Source organism: Lathamus discolor, chromosome 5 (assembly GCF_037157495.1).
Source record: "Lathamus discolor isolate bLatDis1 chromosome 5, bLatDis1.hap1, whole genome shotgun sequence".
NCBI lineage: Eukaryota > Metazoa > Chordata > Aves > Psittaciformes > Psittacidae > Lathamus > Lathamus discolor.
Genome location: NC_088888.1, coordinates 42,521,186 through 42,538,237, shown reverse-complemented (window position 1 = coordinate 42,538,237; position 17,052 = coordinate 42,521,186). Strand labels below are relative to the sequence as shown.

General features: G+C 40.8%; 1 protein-coding gene and 1 long non-coding RNA gene across 2 annotated transcripts in view; both read right to left on the bottom strand.

Moving 5' to 3' along the window:
- TAB2 (TGF-beta activated kinase 1 (MAP3K7) binding protein 2) overlaps nt 1-12,988 on the bottom strand; it is a 66,084-nt gene extending 53,096 nt beyond the window's left edge. The window contains exon 1 of the mRNA XM_065680537.1: nt 12,562-12,988. The gene's annotated coding sequence lies outside the window, so the exon portion shown is untranslated. The remainder of the gene's footprint in view (nt 1-12,561) is intronic.
- A 907-nt stretch (nt 12,989-13,895) lies between these two features.
- The window catches only part of LOC136014299 (uncharacterized), a 45,852-nt gene continuing 42,695 nt past the window's right edge, over nt 13,896-17,052 (bottom strand). The window contains exon 3 of the long non-coding RNA XR_010612618.1: nt 13,896-14,113. This is a non-coding gene — a long non-coding RNA (uncharacterized LOC136014299). The remainder of the gene's footprint in view (nt 14,114-17,052) is intronic.

The following is a 17,052-nucleotide window of genomic DNA, read 5'->3' as shown; positions in this document are numbered from 1 at the left end:
CTTCAAGGAAGGAATAATGCTACTTGTTCTCCAGCCTTCTGTAAAGAAAAGATAGATGCAACCTCTGCACTTCCTGCTATGTAATAGACTAACACTACCAATACTTTTTTCTGCACTTTACACCACACAGGATTCAGTGAGAGGAGATTAATGAAAAGGGAGAGGGAAGCTGGGAAAAGCTGAAATGCCTCCGTAGTTCAAGGCTTCTCATTACATATTGTTTCCTGATATTATAACCTTTAAAAGATGTCCACTAATCCTTTTACAAATTAACCTATCTTCTACCTTTTCTACTTTAAACATCTCCTTACAAAGATCCTGACATAAGACACAGACTAACAAGACAACTAGATACTCGAAAAGCTAAAAATAAAAAGGCAGATGAGGAAAGTAATAGGGGGAAGTTGAAAAATAGAAAAGATGCCTCACAGCACAAGGCAAATAAAAGCTTTTAACCTTGTAAGGTCCTCCACTTTGTCACACTGGTTGGGAAAAGACTCTCACAACAGCAGCAAGATTTACAGAAGACTAAAACCCATGTTAAAAAGACCCAGAACATTTGCAACTAAGATTCTGTCCCTGTATCATCCCTATTCCAAGGCCCTTCCTTGCAAACTACGGGGGCATTGGGAAGGCAGAGGAAAAGGGCAGAATAAACTACTGTTTAAAAAGCTAGAAATCAAGATTACACTATCATCTAGCAGCTAAAATAGGAAAGAGTTCTTTCTGAAACTGACATACATGCATTATTAAACTATGAAATGTAATAAACCTTTTTAATTATAAACCCTCCAATTTTGATGTATTAACACATGCCAAAAGTAAAAAAAAGGTTATCTTTAATTACTAAAATGATAAATTGTTATTAACTTGCCAATAATTCTAATAATTGGATAATTTTCCATTCCCTTCATTAAATACAATCTTCCCACTCAGGTTTTGACCTTCCCCTGTGTTTTCTGAATACAGTATCACCTTATAGCCTTTAACTAAGAAATTAGTTGTGTTTCCCCTTTCTGTTTAAAACTGGAGTTAAACACAGAAAATCTAACTACCACATAAAAGTAAGAACCACCTTTAAGCCCCAGTGTTTATCTTCTGACCACAGATATAGCTAGGTGTCAGGTATTTTCGGGGAACTAAAGAGAGCACCAAGATACCATTTTACTTAGTTAAACATAAAACTACTCCATGGAGGAAGTTACTTTGCTAGTCTGGATAGCTCTTCACAACTTAGACATACGAACACATTTCTTGCATTTGAAACAAAGATAAGAGGCCTGTTAATAGACGTAGACTGACTTCTGAAAGAAAAAATTAAGTGTCATGCAAATGAAGTGCAAAGTATTAGTAACTATTATACTTTGCTTCATATTTCAGAAGGATTCTATTTTTCAGCAATCCCAATTTTTTAAAGCTTGTCCTGCAAAAATACTAAGCCATAGGTTACAAACAGGCATAATTTAAAAATGCAGATGCAGACTTTTCACAGGAGCTGGCAAGAACAAAGGTATGAAAAAAATCTGTTTTAATTTTGTGATAAAAATCACAAAATCCCCCCCCCCCCCAAATGAATAGCAAAGTATTATTCCTCCCAATTACATACAGTTTCATTGTCACAAGAGGTTCAGGAAGGATGACAAAGCAGTGACAATAAATACTTAAGTTCAGAAGGCAAAAAAAGCTGCACTGCTAGGTTTCTCCTAAATCAATTTAAAAATCCTAGTCAATATGTGTACACCAGGAAAAGCTACAAGAGCCAGAGAAGTTGTACTGCAATAGTAAAATCTGAAATGAAGAAGTGCTTTTGAAATCAGTGAATTTTGCCAGTCTGAGCAGTCACTGTAAGACATTCTGCAACATTCATTGACATGACAGTGTAAGGTGATGATTTGCCCTTATCACAAACAGGCAACAGCCTAAAGTCACACAGATAAAGCTGAAATACTAGTTCATTCCAAGACTGCTAAAAACTTCAAACCAGAAGACAACTGGTTTTTAATTAACAAAATCCCATGCAGTACAACTCTGGATATTTTTCTAGCTAAAGTTTTTGTTTGTGGTTTTGGTTTTTTTTTTGGTTGGGTTTTTTTTTTTTTTTTGTAATATGAACTGTATTATGTTGAGTCAAGCTGCAGGTCTAAAGACCTCATTTACATTGGCATGAATTTCCCCACTCTTTGATGGGGAGTGGAAAAAACATTCCGGAGAGTTGCCATTGGCTCTACTCTGAAGAAACCCAAGCTATAGTTTGGCCTGTTCTTTTGGCCAGTTTTAACAGGAAGGAAGCCTGTAGCTCCATCCACTCTGCTAACACCATTAGGTGGTACTTTGACTTTGAGATACTCTCTGTCACAGGGAATGTACTCAAAACTATTCATTTACGGGCAACTAAAAATAAGGCAAAACCAATAAAATAAACTCAACCAAGAAAGAAATAATGTCAAACTTCAACACCTAGATAAGGCTTAAACACTTGTGTTATATAAACAGATGGATATCTATATTAAGCTTTAGCTTGAAAAAGCGGTATCTGCCAGCCTAGAATCTGAACATGCAGGCCACACTGGCAACTACTGTTAGGTTCCAAAGTCCATCCAATATCTGCAATTTAAATACAAAGAATATTTACACATCAATACTCATTTACCCATCCTTAAATGAAGCTTTATATTCACTAATATGGCTGAATAACAGATTATAATTTAATTCACCAGTTTTCTCTCATAACCAGTAAAGGTTACAAAAGGCTCTAACTTTAGACCAGCTCAAATAGTTCTCCCTTGCAGTATACAGGTGAAATGGGCATATCTTCACAAAACGTCTGTTTTTCTATCTCACTTTAACCGCATCTTTCCTCAAGCATCAGCAAATGCTGTACCTTTTTTCTGAGTGATTCTCTCCATCTTTCTTTTTCCATACATACCTCACTGCAATTACGCTCATCTACTAGCCACACTTTCACCAGTTTCAATAGGACCTGAATTTTCTACTCCATTGCAAAACTGGGCTACAACATTTAAAGACTGAGCACCTTAGAAAAACCTGGGCATTTCTATTGACTAAGACAAGAGTATTAGGATTTTAATAGGCACCATCACTTAAAGCTCACTAATTAAAATATGCATTTAAGCCTCCTTGATTATTTCCAGGTAACAGGAGAAAGAATACTGTCACCGACTTTCACCCAGGTAGGCCACTGGTGAAGATTTCACACAGTGGCATAATCCACATATGTGGGTTCTGCGGTGAAGTCGGTCCATTTAGTTCCTGTCCTACTTTTTGAAGGGCTAGCTTTTAAATTTGCACCATCTTGGGGATTCAGTTGATGACCCTGTAAACAGCTGCAGTGCCACAGTGGGCAGAGATGAATTCTTGAACTAGTCTTCCTGCTTGTCTACTGTAGCACTGCTCTTAGGTCTACAGTTTCATGAGAGGCTTTCTTCACCAACAATACCAACATATTAAACTCTTAATTCTAGTTTTTCTTCACCATACTTCAGCTTTGCAGAAACTAAGGCTATCTCTAGGAATATACTATAAAACACATCAGTGAACTAATGGGAGAGGATGGCAAATCCATACACTCTCACTGCTATAGTGCAAAAGTATCCCTCTCAGTGTGAAGCTGAGAGAAACTCCTGAACTCATTTAACAGCTCCTCAGCATCAAGGGGTTAGATCTCACTCCGTAAGATCACCCAAGACAGTTAAACAGCAAACTGGCAGTTTTCTAACCCTTAGCACATGCTGACCCGGCTTACAGACAGATGAAACGAGTACCAGAAACCAGCTGCTTATGTCAGTGGAAGAAATTGTCCCTGTTCAGTCACAGCAAACTATCAAACCAGATCGATCTCTGATGCTCACAAATGCATTCTTCCCTCCATTTTTTGCTTTAAGCCTGCTATCTCAAAGCCATTTCGTTATATTACGACAAGAGTATTTACACAGAAATACCAACAAAAGAGTTAAAGCATTCCTTTCATGGCAGCAAAGGCATATTTTGCTTCAATAAAGCAAAACTATTCAAACAAATCAAGGTTGAAGCCCTTCCAGAAAAATAACACCACTTTACACATGTAACTGCAGCTACACTAGCAACCTCTGCATGCACAGAACTACACTATGGAACGATGACACTCTTGCATGTATTCAAAATAATGTAGCCATGTTGGTACCACTCATAGCTTTGAAAAGCTCTACATCACCAGAACAGTAAAGATAACAGATTATAATACTGATTTTTTTTCTCCTCCACAATATGTGCATGAAGGCACTACTGGAAGAACTGGTATTTTCCTTCCAGTTTGGAAACCACAGGGTTTTTCAACCCCATGCAGAGGAAAAAAAAACAAACCAAAAACCAAACCAAACCCCAAGCAACTAAAACCCGAAACAAATGGGTATCTGCGCTGAACCTTATTGCTAACACATCACCTGCTAGAAACAAGAGGCTGGACAGAAAAGAAATTTCCAGTCTGAATGACAGTACTCTCCCACTGCTTACCATTTATTTTATTTCCTTTACCAGATGCTGTGGGAAAGGAACTCAAATATGTTGCAGTTGAGGCCTGAGAAAGGAAGACCAAAATGCCATTCTTGGAGAGGAGCAGAAACTAACTCTTTAGCAATCCCCATTACACATACATTCATGCTGTCCTAACTCAGATGCAAACCAAAGTAAGTTGTATTGCTTAAAAATTTGCTAGTGATCAAATTTCATCTTGCATTCAACTCATTAAAAAAAAATCAAAAAAATAATCTGACTGAAGTACCAGGTGTAACCATCATAGACCTGATCCACTGACACAACCTCCTCCAACACTATTCCAAGCTTTGATATACCTACCTCTACCCTAAGCAGCTACCGATGAATACAAGCTAGTGAGGGTTTAAGTCAAGTAATTTCATAATTCTTGTATGAATCACTCAAACAGATCTTAAAAGTCACACATGAAAACAGCTAAATGAATTACAGCTATTAAAGACAGTTTTAGTTAATTTTTAAAGACTAGCACAGTTTAAAATGTCTGAAGAACTAACAAGCGTAACAGATGAGAGATAACACAAATACTTTGCTAAATGTCTTTGCCTGATCCAATATATGCATCTTGGTAAACAAGCTTTAATATTCATGGCACTGCAAACTCTTCTGGGACTGACTTTTAAAATAAATATTTATACAGTGCCTTGCACAAAAGGGCGTAATCCAATCCAAGCTCTCTAGCCAATACCAAAGCATAAATAAAATATAATAATCTGGTACTGGCAATTATTCCAGCAAGACGGTTTAAAATACAGTTTGACACACACACACACAAAAAGGTCTTAGCCCCATTTACCAAAGACAAGATCAGTACTTTAAAAAAGGGAACAGGACAAGAAAATTTTTAACAGAAGTGAGCTTCCTTACCAATGTAAACCACTTTAAGCATACTTTTGCTGAGCCCTGCAGATACCCTGTACCCAGACTTCAACCTGTTAAAGAAGGCACTGTAAGAAAGGTAACCAACTATTCATTCCCTTTCAATAAATATTTCTCCAACAAATGGAAAGCAGCAGTTTGAACCAGCTGAATGACCTGAAAGAAATCCAAGTACAGAACTCATGACACTTCCTTTTTCTCCCATTCTTTCAGGAAAGCCTAAATGGAACAAGGGCAAACTTAGCAACTGATATTCTGAAGAAGAAACATGAGAAAGAAATGAGAAGTGCTGAACTCAACTCTTAAGAGGGAAGAAAATTTTCCAAGAAAAAAAAAAATAATTACTGGAACAAAAAGGAACGCCAAAGAAGTATAAACAAGAGGGCACTAATGTGTCAATTGTGAAGTATAAAACATATATTGCAAGGGAAAGGGAGAGGACAAGGGAAAGACAAGATATGAATGAAGAGATCTCTTTTCTACCTCATCTATAAATATGATACGATATCAGTGACGAGGTGGTTGAAGGAGATAAATTCTGCATGGGGCAAATTTTTAAAGAGTCAAGAAAATACAAACAGAAAAACATGAGTGATATAAAAAGACAGGAGAGTATTGTAAAAAGAGATAAGTAGCACACCATCAACACAGGAGGTGGAAGCTCTTCTCAAGGGTTTAAACATAACATGAATTGACAAGTGATACAATTACATGCCACACTGTAAAACTTCACTTCTTTCTTTTCAAGTGTGCCCTGCTTCCCCTGCCCTGTGCCCAGCCCATGTAGGTGAAACAGTTTATAATTTTTTCCTCAATGGGAAATCATGCTTAGGACTTAACATGAGAAAAGACTTCTGCATTTCTAACTTCCAGTATAAAGTAGAAATCAATTCCCTCCCAACAGCTTCAGGAAAACAAACGATTTATCTGGATAGATGTATTAGTCATAGTTTCTGAGGATCGGATCAGTAACAAGTACTAATGTCTCATGGAGTGGTTAGATTCTAAAAATTACTGTATATTTTTTTCAGTTAGTTTGCCCTGCTGGAAAAGACATTTTGAGAAAATATTGATAAACACCGATCACCAAATGAGGTTTTCACACATATACAATGCAATTTCCTTAATGCATTTTAAAGCTCTAGCTTTGACAGCCCCTAAGAATTCCTCAAAGAATATTCCATAAGGATATTTATGCTTGATCTTTCTACAAGTCACCTATGAAAATACTTGATAATAGCAAAGCATCTTCTTGAATAATAAAGATTTGCTGCAGCAAATAAAATTAAGTTTGACGTTAAGAATATTTCACGTCTGCCATTTCTACCCAGCATCCCATACAAAATACAGGTATACCAGATAAATACTAATTTCAAGATTCAATCAACTCCATAAAATCTTATCCTGCAATAAGAAACACGTAACTTCAGGCTTATTAAATTAGTATGATACTACTATGGCTCACCTTCACATGTAAATCTATTAGACCTTCAGTACATTAAATGCACCATTGCATGCAACAGCGCACAGAAGTATGACTGAATTATACTATTAACATAAGGCAAACATTTAAGTCACATTACCTTAAGAAACTCTAAACTATACAGGATATACCAATAAAATAGTGCTTCTTCCCTAACCCTGGAAGTGTTCAAGGTCAGGCTGGATGGGGCTTTAAGCAACCTGGTGTAGTGGAAGGTATCCTTGTCCATGGCAGAGGTGTTGGAACTAGATGGTCTTTGAGGTCCCTTCCAACCCAAACCATTCGATGATTCTATAACGCATTTTGAAGATAACATGTATTTCTTACGCAGCTTAACTAACTCCTCCTTATCTGCACGCATTCTTGCCCCCTGCTGCTATATGCACTCTGTCAGTCTAGGCATCAGGGCAATCCTAAGGTTGAATCAGACCCATACAAACACAAATGCAGGCACAGCAGAAGAGGCTCTGTATATGCATCACTAAACCTCACCTCACCTGCCAGTCACCCCAAGAGTTTCTATCACTGTAATTAAAAGCTTACAACACAGTCTCAGAAGACTGCTCAACTACCTTTTGTCTCTCAACCTTTTTCTTCCCCCCCCCTTTTTTTCTTTCAGTTTTCATCTTCTTAAGAACCTATTGTATCAAGATTTTCATTTAGTAAACCAAAACTGGCAGCTGCTAATCTTCCTCTTAAAAGCACTATCCCATAAATAGCAGAACAAAGCCCCATTTCCCATAATTTGCATTGCTTCAGCCATGCCCCCACATTTCAATTAGTCACATTCCACCTCTATCCCAGATGCCTATTATTTTACCCCTCTCTTCCAACAGCTAGCCACAGTATACCTAATTTCTCATGTCCTCTTAACTACTAACTGAAGAGAGTACTACATTTCACATCTAGTTCCTACCCCACAGACAATGGTTTGATTACCAACTGGAAGGCTAAACACAGGTAACTTCTAAATTAACACAAAACTTTCCCCTAAAGAGATGATCTTACTCAATTAAACCATCAAGTTTAACATAGCCTGTTAAACACTACTAAAATATAAGTCTTTGAGATTTTGCCCCTTGGCTAATTTCTTTACTGAAATTAGCTGATGGGCTCAAAATGTATTGAGACGCAACACTAAAGAAAACATAATTGCTCAAGATTTGTGTCTTTAGAAAGACAAATTAAAGATGGTTTAATACACTACACAAATATAAAAAACAGCAACTCTTTCTTAAAAAAAGGAAAGAGCAATTCTTTCTTAAAGCAAATGCAAACAAACCCCCCCAAGAAAATAGGTGCATCTCCACACATTTTCCATGTGAGAACAGTTGATTCTGAACTTTTCCAGCATGTCTAATTAACTAGTTTCTTAAACTCCATTTATGCATTCCATTTGTCCCTTTAATAAGTATTTATACCCTCCCACTACTTTCAAGTGTATTTTAAAGGAGGTGTAAAAGTCTCAAAGGAAAAAAAAAAAAAAAGCTTCTACAAGGTTTTTTTAAAACTGGCAGTTTTGTAGAAAGGAAGAAACTCAAGTTCATGCCTTCAATGAGGGGAAAAATCAGGTGGAATTCTGCCTTCCCTACTGGCAGCCCCAGCAGACCAAACAGCCAGCACGCACATAGCACCAGATTTGATTAATTCTGGAACAAGCGTTAAATACTTAGTATTTGAGTGCTTGTCTAACGTAAATCATTAAATTAATGATAATATATAGTGGCTTTTGTCCTGGTTTTGGTGAATTCTAGCAAGCCTAGCAATACCGTGACTAAATAGGTGCAGAGGTTTGGGGGTTTTTTTGGTTTTGTTTTTTGTTGTTGGTTGTGTTTTTTTTTTTTTTTTTGAGGTCTGTTTTTTTAAATAAAAAGCCTTGTATACTCAACATACAGAAATGTATGTTTTTTCCTACCACTGTGTGTTTCTAAGTTAACACTTTTCTCAACACTAAAGGGAACACAAGTTTTATATCCATTCCGAAAATCGATTTTTAAATAATGGAAAAATTAAACTCTGCTCATAGTGCAACCAGGATCTGAATGAGTTTTAAACCACTCTTCATTAAAGACAATGAAATTTGATCTTCATGTGTGCTCAGAATAGGAAACAGCTATACATTTTCCATACTGCTACAAAAAAAAAAAAAAAAAAAAGGATTACACAAAGTATTTTTCTAAGAATACAACACACATTTTAAAAAAAGGATTTTTTTGGTAAAATTCTGTGGCTAGATACTAGCTTGAACAAAGTTTATTTAGCGCAGTACCTCAAGTTAAGCATAACTTCTCACCACCAAACAAAAAAAATCTAACACATTCTAAAAACATTAAACTACACCTTAACTGCACCTATAGCAACAAGAAGATCCTGATGACATTCATTCAACAACAGACATGTTCCAAGAATATCAGGATACCATGCACAAATAACAAAGATTTTCCAACTTCAATTATGTCAAGCTACTTCACTTGGTTTCACCAGAACCCAATTACTACAAACTGAGTAACACCAAAATCCAAAGGCAGCATAACACACAGCTAGAAAGAACTCACTAAACATCTGTATACTGTCTGGAATACCTTCTTGCATGGCAGTTAAGCCTGCTGATCAGTTTAATAAAAAAGAAGCCCTGAATGTCACTATCATTTGCCCACACAAAAAGTTTGTCTACAAAACCTTTTGTCAGGGAAAGCATTAATATTATGCCAGTGATTTTCGGGTAAGCATTCTCAAGAGAGGTTGAAATGAAAACAACTGTTATACTGAAACCTCTGACTACAATTAAGAGTTTATAAAAAATATTATCTAACTGTAAATCTGACAGCTTTCTTGCCCTCAAAGTTGCATTTAAATGTGTGGAATCCAATGCAGATCAGTTTGCTAAGCAGGGTTCAAGATGTTTGAGACCATCCACCTGCATTTCTCCTGTTTGAAATATTAAGTGTGTACTTTTCCAGTTGAGATAACCTACTGTGCAACTAAAGAAAAGAAAACCCCAACTTGAATCACTGCATACTTTAGTGGGGAAAAAAGTTAACTTTCATTTCAATCATTTAAATATTTGAGTTTTGAGTATAGCTTTTAAAAAAATCCAGTTCTGAATCACTGGAATTTTTGTTTTATTTCCTGTAAAAGCACCAACAGCAACATCATTCAGCATTCCGTTTGCAGCAGTTCAGAAAAGATCAGTCTGATCCCGCAGTCCTAAATTTACAGTCATTTCATAAACTTGAGGTCACATCTGATGAACTTATTTCTTCCAGTGTTTCCAACCATGGAGATCATGATAAGGAGGCAGCACTTGCAATAGGATGAAAAGCAGTCTAGTTTTATGTTTCAAAGTACACTCTCACAAAGAAATAGTTTGCCAAAAGCTCTTCAAGCTCCCTAGCAAAAAAAGGAAAAGAAAAAATAAGAAAGTTTTCTGAGAATAATCTCTTCAACAGATGACAGGTATAATTCAACAAGGCTTGAAAAGAATACCAGTTATCTATAAAGCCAAAGACTGTTACAAAATGACACAGGACCTCAGCCTTCAAAGCAACACCATGGTGAAAAACCCCACTATCATCTTCCATTCTGTCACTGCTGGAAAAGAGAAGTTTCTACCAGGACACTGTCATAGGAAGGGTGCTCATTTTCAAGAATTCTACTTCTGTATCGGCAAGTTTAAAGAAAGAGAGAAGAACCCTTTGATTTCTCTTGATGTTGAGAAGAAAAAACATTTACATTTCACAAAGTCTTTGAACACTGGTGTGAGCAAAGGCAGTGTAGCACAGGAAGAAGATAGCACTGCCCCCATATATAATGACAGGTATGATGCTTTATCAAACATCTCTCAGAAACAAAATCGGGATGACCCAAACTGAGTTCCCTTCCAACAGCCTTCCTCCCCTCTTTCCCTTTGCAGGCTTGCCTGTGAAGTAACATGAAAAAAAACACCCAGGTCTTCTCAGTTTTTAAAAGAAACCAAGAGTCAGCTCAGTGTGCATTCTGCTGCAACGTAAGCCAAGGCACTACCTACAGATGAGCATCCATAAGTTTAACATATGGATAACAGCCACAAGTGACAGAAACTTTCATTTAAATTGAAGGGCAGAACTTACTGATGCTGATGACACGCGTCACCCAATTTGTCACTGGAACTTCCCTCTTGCCAAAAGCAGACACCAGAATTCTGAGATTTTATAAAATCTAATTACAGTTTCACAGATAAAGAATAAATAATTGAAATATGTATATGAAAGGCAAATGTATGGTTATCTGGTAGATTAGTTATTCCACATTTCAGCGAGTCATGGCCAATCATGAATATAGTGCTCCTGCTACAATGTCACTGGCCCTCCTTACAGTAGTGCATGTGCAGTACCATTTTGGTGGCTAAACTTATGTTACAAAACAATTTGAACTTTCTAGGAGAATGATTGTATTTAATGTACATCTTCTACACGTTTACATAATCAGAGTACTGAAAATAATATGCCACACCATTTTCAGTGTTCTACAGTTGAACTTCAGGAACAGAACTAATCAGTCAGTGTCAAATACCCTAAAGTTATGATGTTCAGAAAACCACACCTGAAACCCACTCCATGCTAAGAAGTAATCCTTCAGAACACCTTTCTTAAGTATGTACTTACTATCATTAATACAAAAACACCTACAGGTCTTGGATGCAAACCAGGCTTTGCTGAGGTGAAGTACAAAGAACACAAGGTCCTGCCCTGAAGGCCTTGCAACATGTAACAGGGCTGATCATTCGAACTTTTAATACAAGCCTTTCAATGAATGACACAAAGTACCATACAGGTCCACATAGCATTTTCAGGTCTCCCGGAGGCACAACAGAAAAGGATGAGAAGAAGAAAAAAAACAAACCACATGCACCTCCTCTCTTCAAAATCCCTCTTATCAGAACCACGTCAAGAATTTCTACTCAACAATTAAACTGACTTGAATAGTGGAAACTAACGTCCCAAATATACTATATATGGAATCGAGCCCAGCCAGCCCCCGCAAAGACACCAGGCACCAAAGAATCGCACCTCTGACACTCTGTTACTCATCCCCAAATGGCGGAGGCTCGCCCAGCGCACCCACACCTGTCACCTGCTAGGCGCCAGGCCAGCCCCCCTCCCTCGGTCCCTCCTCCAACAAGGCGAGCCCGCTGGCAGGCCGCTTCCGCTCCCCCCGGGCTGGGCCAGGCCGGGGCCGGGGCCGCCACGCACGCTGCCCCGCGCCCCCCGCCCCACCGAGTCCCTCCCTCCCTGCGCGGGGGAATTTCCAGCGACTCACGAAGGAAAAGAAGTTTCCATCTCTCGCTGGACGCCCCGCTGAGCGGCGGCTCCCCAAGCCCAGCCTGCCCTCCCCTCCGCACCACGCCGGGGAGCCTGACCCCCACCCCGCCCCACCACGCCGGGATGAACTGGGTGCCGAGGGCTGCTCCCTCCCCGCGCACAGGCCTCCCCTGCCCTCTCCCGGGGCGACAAAAAAGGCACCGGGACCTCCTCGGCCCCTCTCAGGCCTGGGGGCTGGGCCGGGCCAGCCCCTCTCGCCTCTCTCTGCAGCCCCCAGGGATGGGCTCAGCTCCGGCAGGAAACCAGTTCAGGGAGCTGCCGCCAGGCCCGCCTCGGCGGGGTCAGCCTTACCCTGCTGCTGCTGCTGCTGCTGCTGCTTCTCCTCCTCCTCCTCCTCCGCCTCCTCCTCCGCCGCCTCCCCCACCACGGCAGCAGCCGCCGCCACTACCGCCGCCGCCACCAGCGCCGCCGCCGCCTCCGCCCGGCAGGGGGGACCCCGCCGACCCGACCCGCTCTGCAGCCTCCCGCCGCCGCCGTTCCGCTCCGGGGGGGAGGAGGAGGATGAAGGGAAGGGGGGGGTCCGTGCTGCCGCCGCGGGTGTGAGAGGCGGGGAGGCCGGGACTGGGTGGGTCGGTGGGTGCCTGCGGCGCCGCTCCCGTCCTCAGCGGGAACCGCTCCGGCTGCGCGTCGCTCCCGTCCCCCCCCCTCCCCTTCCCTTCCCTCCCCCTCCGCTCGCTACAGTTCCAAATCAAAATAGTGTCACAATATGGCGGCGGCAGCGCAGCATCGCGAGAGCGCACCCCGGGTGCTAACGGGACGCGGCGGCCGCCAATGGGCGCCGGGGAGGGGCGGCGGGCGGGGCCTCCGCCGGCACCGCCCACAGGAGGGTGGAACAGGGGGGGTCTGTGCTGCGAGGAGGAGTTTGTGGGGGACCGGCTGGTGGCGTGCGGAGAAGTGCTCCTCGCTTGGTCTCGGTAGCTCTTCCTCTGCTCTCGCCCCTTCACACCGTGGCCGTGGCCACCACTCTGCCGGCCCCGGTGCTAGAGGTGGAGGAGGCGGTGGTGGTGCTGGCAGCGGTGGGTGGGTAGGTGGGCCGCCCCGGCGGGAAACGGAGCAGGGTTTGAGAGAGCCGTGGGAGGGACGGAGGAGGGCAGCTACCACAAAGGGTAGCGTCTGCAACGGGGAATGGAAACTAGGAAAAGCAGGATTAGTTAAGCAAACCACCCCTTTATCTAAAACGGTTGTTTCTGAGAGGGAATTGCTGGATTCTTTCTGTCAGGAATAGTGGTGCGCTCTCTAAATTTGTTTATACAGACTACATGGTTTCCATCAACCTTCTGAGGTACAGCTCTGCATAATTCTCTTTCCCAAATGCTGCAGGCAAGCAGGGACCCATACGCTGGATGGTGAAGCCCGCTTTCACCTTTTGCTCAGCTCAGCAGAAGGGATGCCAGACCCAACCTGTGGTGCTAGCACGGCCATGATCTCCCTCCAAGATCCCCAAGGAGGAGAGCTTTACCAGCCTCAGCCAGGCCAGGAGGCCCCATGGGTCCTCATGTGCAACCTGGGGAATTGAGATCAAATTCCTCCTCTGATAGAAAGATGGGGTATCCTTGATTTTAGTGGGATGTTTGACTAGATGTTTCTATTGCCATAATTCAGGAAGTTTCATCTTAAACGAGAAGACAACTTTTAGATGAGTTTGTAAAATTATCCAGTAAATCAGTCGGGTTTTGGATTGTGATACCATACACCATTTACTCTTTATCACTTTTACTGTATTTCTTTTTTTCCTGCATATCTCATCCTCCATCCTCCCTGCAGTGAGCAGGTACTGCCCATGCTGTCTAGCAATGAGAAGTCCATCCATCCATCCATCCATCCATTCTTGGGTAATCCTACTCTGCAAAAGACAGACAGGAACAGAAATCATTTCAAAGAAATCTTTATCACCTGTGGTGGAAGGAAACTGTCTGAAACCCTGTAACCTAGCCAGGTTTCTTGGAAGGGAAGAGGACGTGGGCCTTCCAGATTTCCCCATACAGCAGTGGTACTGGGCAGAAATCAGTAGAGGTGTTTTTTTTTTTTCCCCTCACTTAACTCCCAGAGGTACCAGTGTGCTCTGGTATATGAAAGAAGCTACAAAACTGGTGGGCCCTAGTCATCTCAAACCTTAAAAGTTGAACAATCCATTGTGATGGTGTGATGAGAGAGGGACATGCTTTCTCTGTGAGACATCAGCTGTCAGACTGGCCAACTAACAATCCTGAGATAAAATGATACAAACAAACTATCCTGTGCTAGGCAGGAACTAGAGAATTGGTGACAATTTAGTCTAAGTGTCCTGTTACAGAACTAAAGTTGACTTTGCCATTGCAACAATGGCTATTTTCAGAAATGATTGAAAACGTTTTCCAAATGAAAGCATTAACGTGAACAAAAACCCTCTTAACTTCATTTAGTCAAAATTGTCAAACAGAGAATCCCAGGATAAGCAACTGCAGGGACCAGCTTTGCTTGAGTAGGCACAGGGAGAGACAGAACATGACACCAATGAATCTGATAGTGAATTTTTATGCTGGGAAGGGGGAAAAAGAAACAGAAAAAATGGAGAAAGGAAGACATTTTTTCCTTCACAAAATGGGGAACTACAGGTGTGTATATTCATTCCAGTAAGAATCAGTTGTGTTCATAAGCTACAACAGAGAATTCTGCAGTTCCTTCATGTATCAGCAGCATGGTGCATGAAACACATGTCCAATGTTTATTACTCAGCCTGTCTTGACTCAAGCTTATACAGGGCTGAGAACCTGCTGAAATTTGTTGATTGCAAACAAAATAGTCTTCCCCCAACCCAGCCAGAAATTAATATAGTCCCCTTCAAAATGGGCAATGGAGTAACTTGAAGGAACACACAATGGAAATATCAGATCACAGAACTGTACTGCAGTTGCTCCACTGTAATTGTTCCGGTACATTAGTCAAACCTTTCTCTTTTGCGACCCATGCTGTAGGCAGTTCATGATCTGCCTGGTCATCTGCCCAAGCACGCTGCTGTTCAACTCTTCCAGTACAACTGCTTCAAACTTTGCTATGCCATACCTGACCTTTCAGACAGATAGGATCATATATTCACATGGATACCTTTAGTGCACTAGAAACTGAGTTTATTTTGCTAAGTTTAATACCAAGTTAAATATTTGACCCTTTTGCCTACAGTTGCTAAAACAAGGATTTGCCACAGGAAAGTGAAAGGCCATCTGTCACTGCTCCGTCCTTTTACTGCAACGCTTAAATGCTGGGATCATGTGAGTGAGCTGCACTGGCCTTTTTCCCCTCTCCAAGACTCTACTCACTGCATCTGTGTTTGAGCCCATTGCTAAAAATTGCTCTTCTCTCACCTATAGTAGCTAATATTGAATCCTTTTTAAACACCTTTCCAAAATCAAAGAACAGGAAAACAGTTCTGTGTACTGAGATTCAGAAAAGAACTCTTTTCCTATGTATCTGAAACAAGAATTAGGAGGATCTAGCTAATATTAAGATCTGCATGCAACCCTTACCATAGTGACACCAAGTGGGGCAGAGTTTGCTGCCTGCCCAGCAGTTTGCTGATTCAGAGCCTTGCTTCTTTCCCTGTAGATTTTAGAGTATTGCCCCCCCCCCTTTCTTTTTTTGCCATACAAGGTGTGAGTTCATGTTTTTAAAACCTTCATCAGACTGTTTATGTTCTTCACTGGTAGAAAGTGAAATTATAAATAGGACTGGGGAATTATTCTAAACATATTGTCAATGAAAGCCATTTCTGCAAAGTACAGTCAACTTTCTCAGCTTGGTACTGGCATTTCTGATGCTGAAATTTCCCAAGAATGGTTTCTAGAAAAGGTAAGACAACAAATCCAGTTAAAAGCAATCCACAACAACTGGAATAATTATTTCTGAAGCTGAGTTTAAAGTTAGTTTTCTGCAGTGGAAAAAGGTGGCATTGGCAGCTGTAAAACTCTACTTTTCCTTCGAACATTTATCTTGCAATTTTTTTTTCATGCTTTTAGGCAGAAGGTCTGTCAGTGTTCAGGTTGACAAAAGCAGAGTGCCACAGTACAATACTTTGACCAGCCTAGTGTAGAGAAGTGGATAATGATGGATTTGTAAGCAAATTCAACTACAGAGCCTCAGCATAAAGCCAAAGCTGTGATCAATATGCAGCATAGCTTTGCCCAAGTGAAGCACTTGTCTTTCCCACCCCGCTTTGAGTGCTTATAATATGTAATAGCTTTATAAAAAGCCCTTTTTGTTTGCAGTGTAGAGGTAGTCCAGCTACTGATGTTCATTTGAAGGAGTGTGTTGGAAACTGTAGTGTCAATATTCTAGTTTACTATTTTTTCCTTCTGTTTTGAATGTCAGCATAATTCTAAGTCTGTTTTAAAAAACAAACCAAACCCAAAACACTCTTATTTAATCAGAAACATCAGCTCTTGGAGCTCAGAGTTTAAGAACAATCCTGAAATAATAAGTATAATAATTCAAGAAAATGTTTTGGTAAAGAAATAGCTTTCAGATCAAATTATTCAAAGATTACAGTGAACTCTGGTTGCTTAGATTGCACTTGTGTGCAGTTACGAAAAGCTGTTGTGTCCTGATGTTTTTCTTTTCAACCCACAGTACACAAACAGCTCCGCTATCACTGTTGAGACTCCCCTGGTTTTCCAGGTTGCTCCCTTCCTTTCTTGAAGATAGCACCAGCTTTTTTACTTCCTAACAGCTCATATATTTAGGAGTAGAGAGCAAACATGACATTTGAGATAAGGATATGATTAAGAGGTGACTTAGAGGTTCATGAGT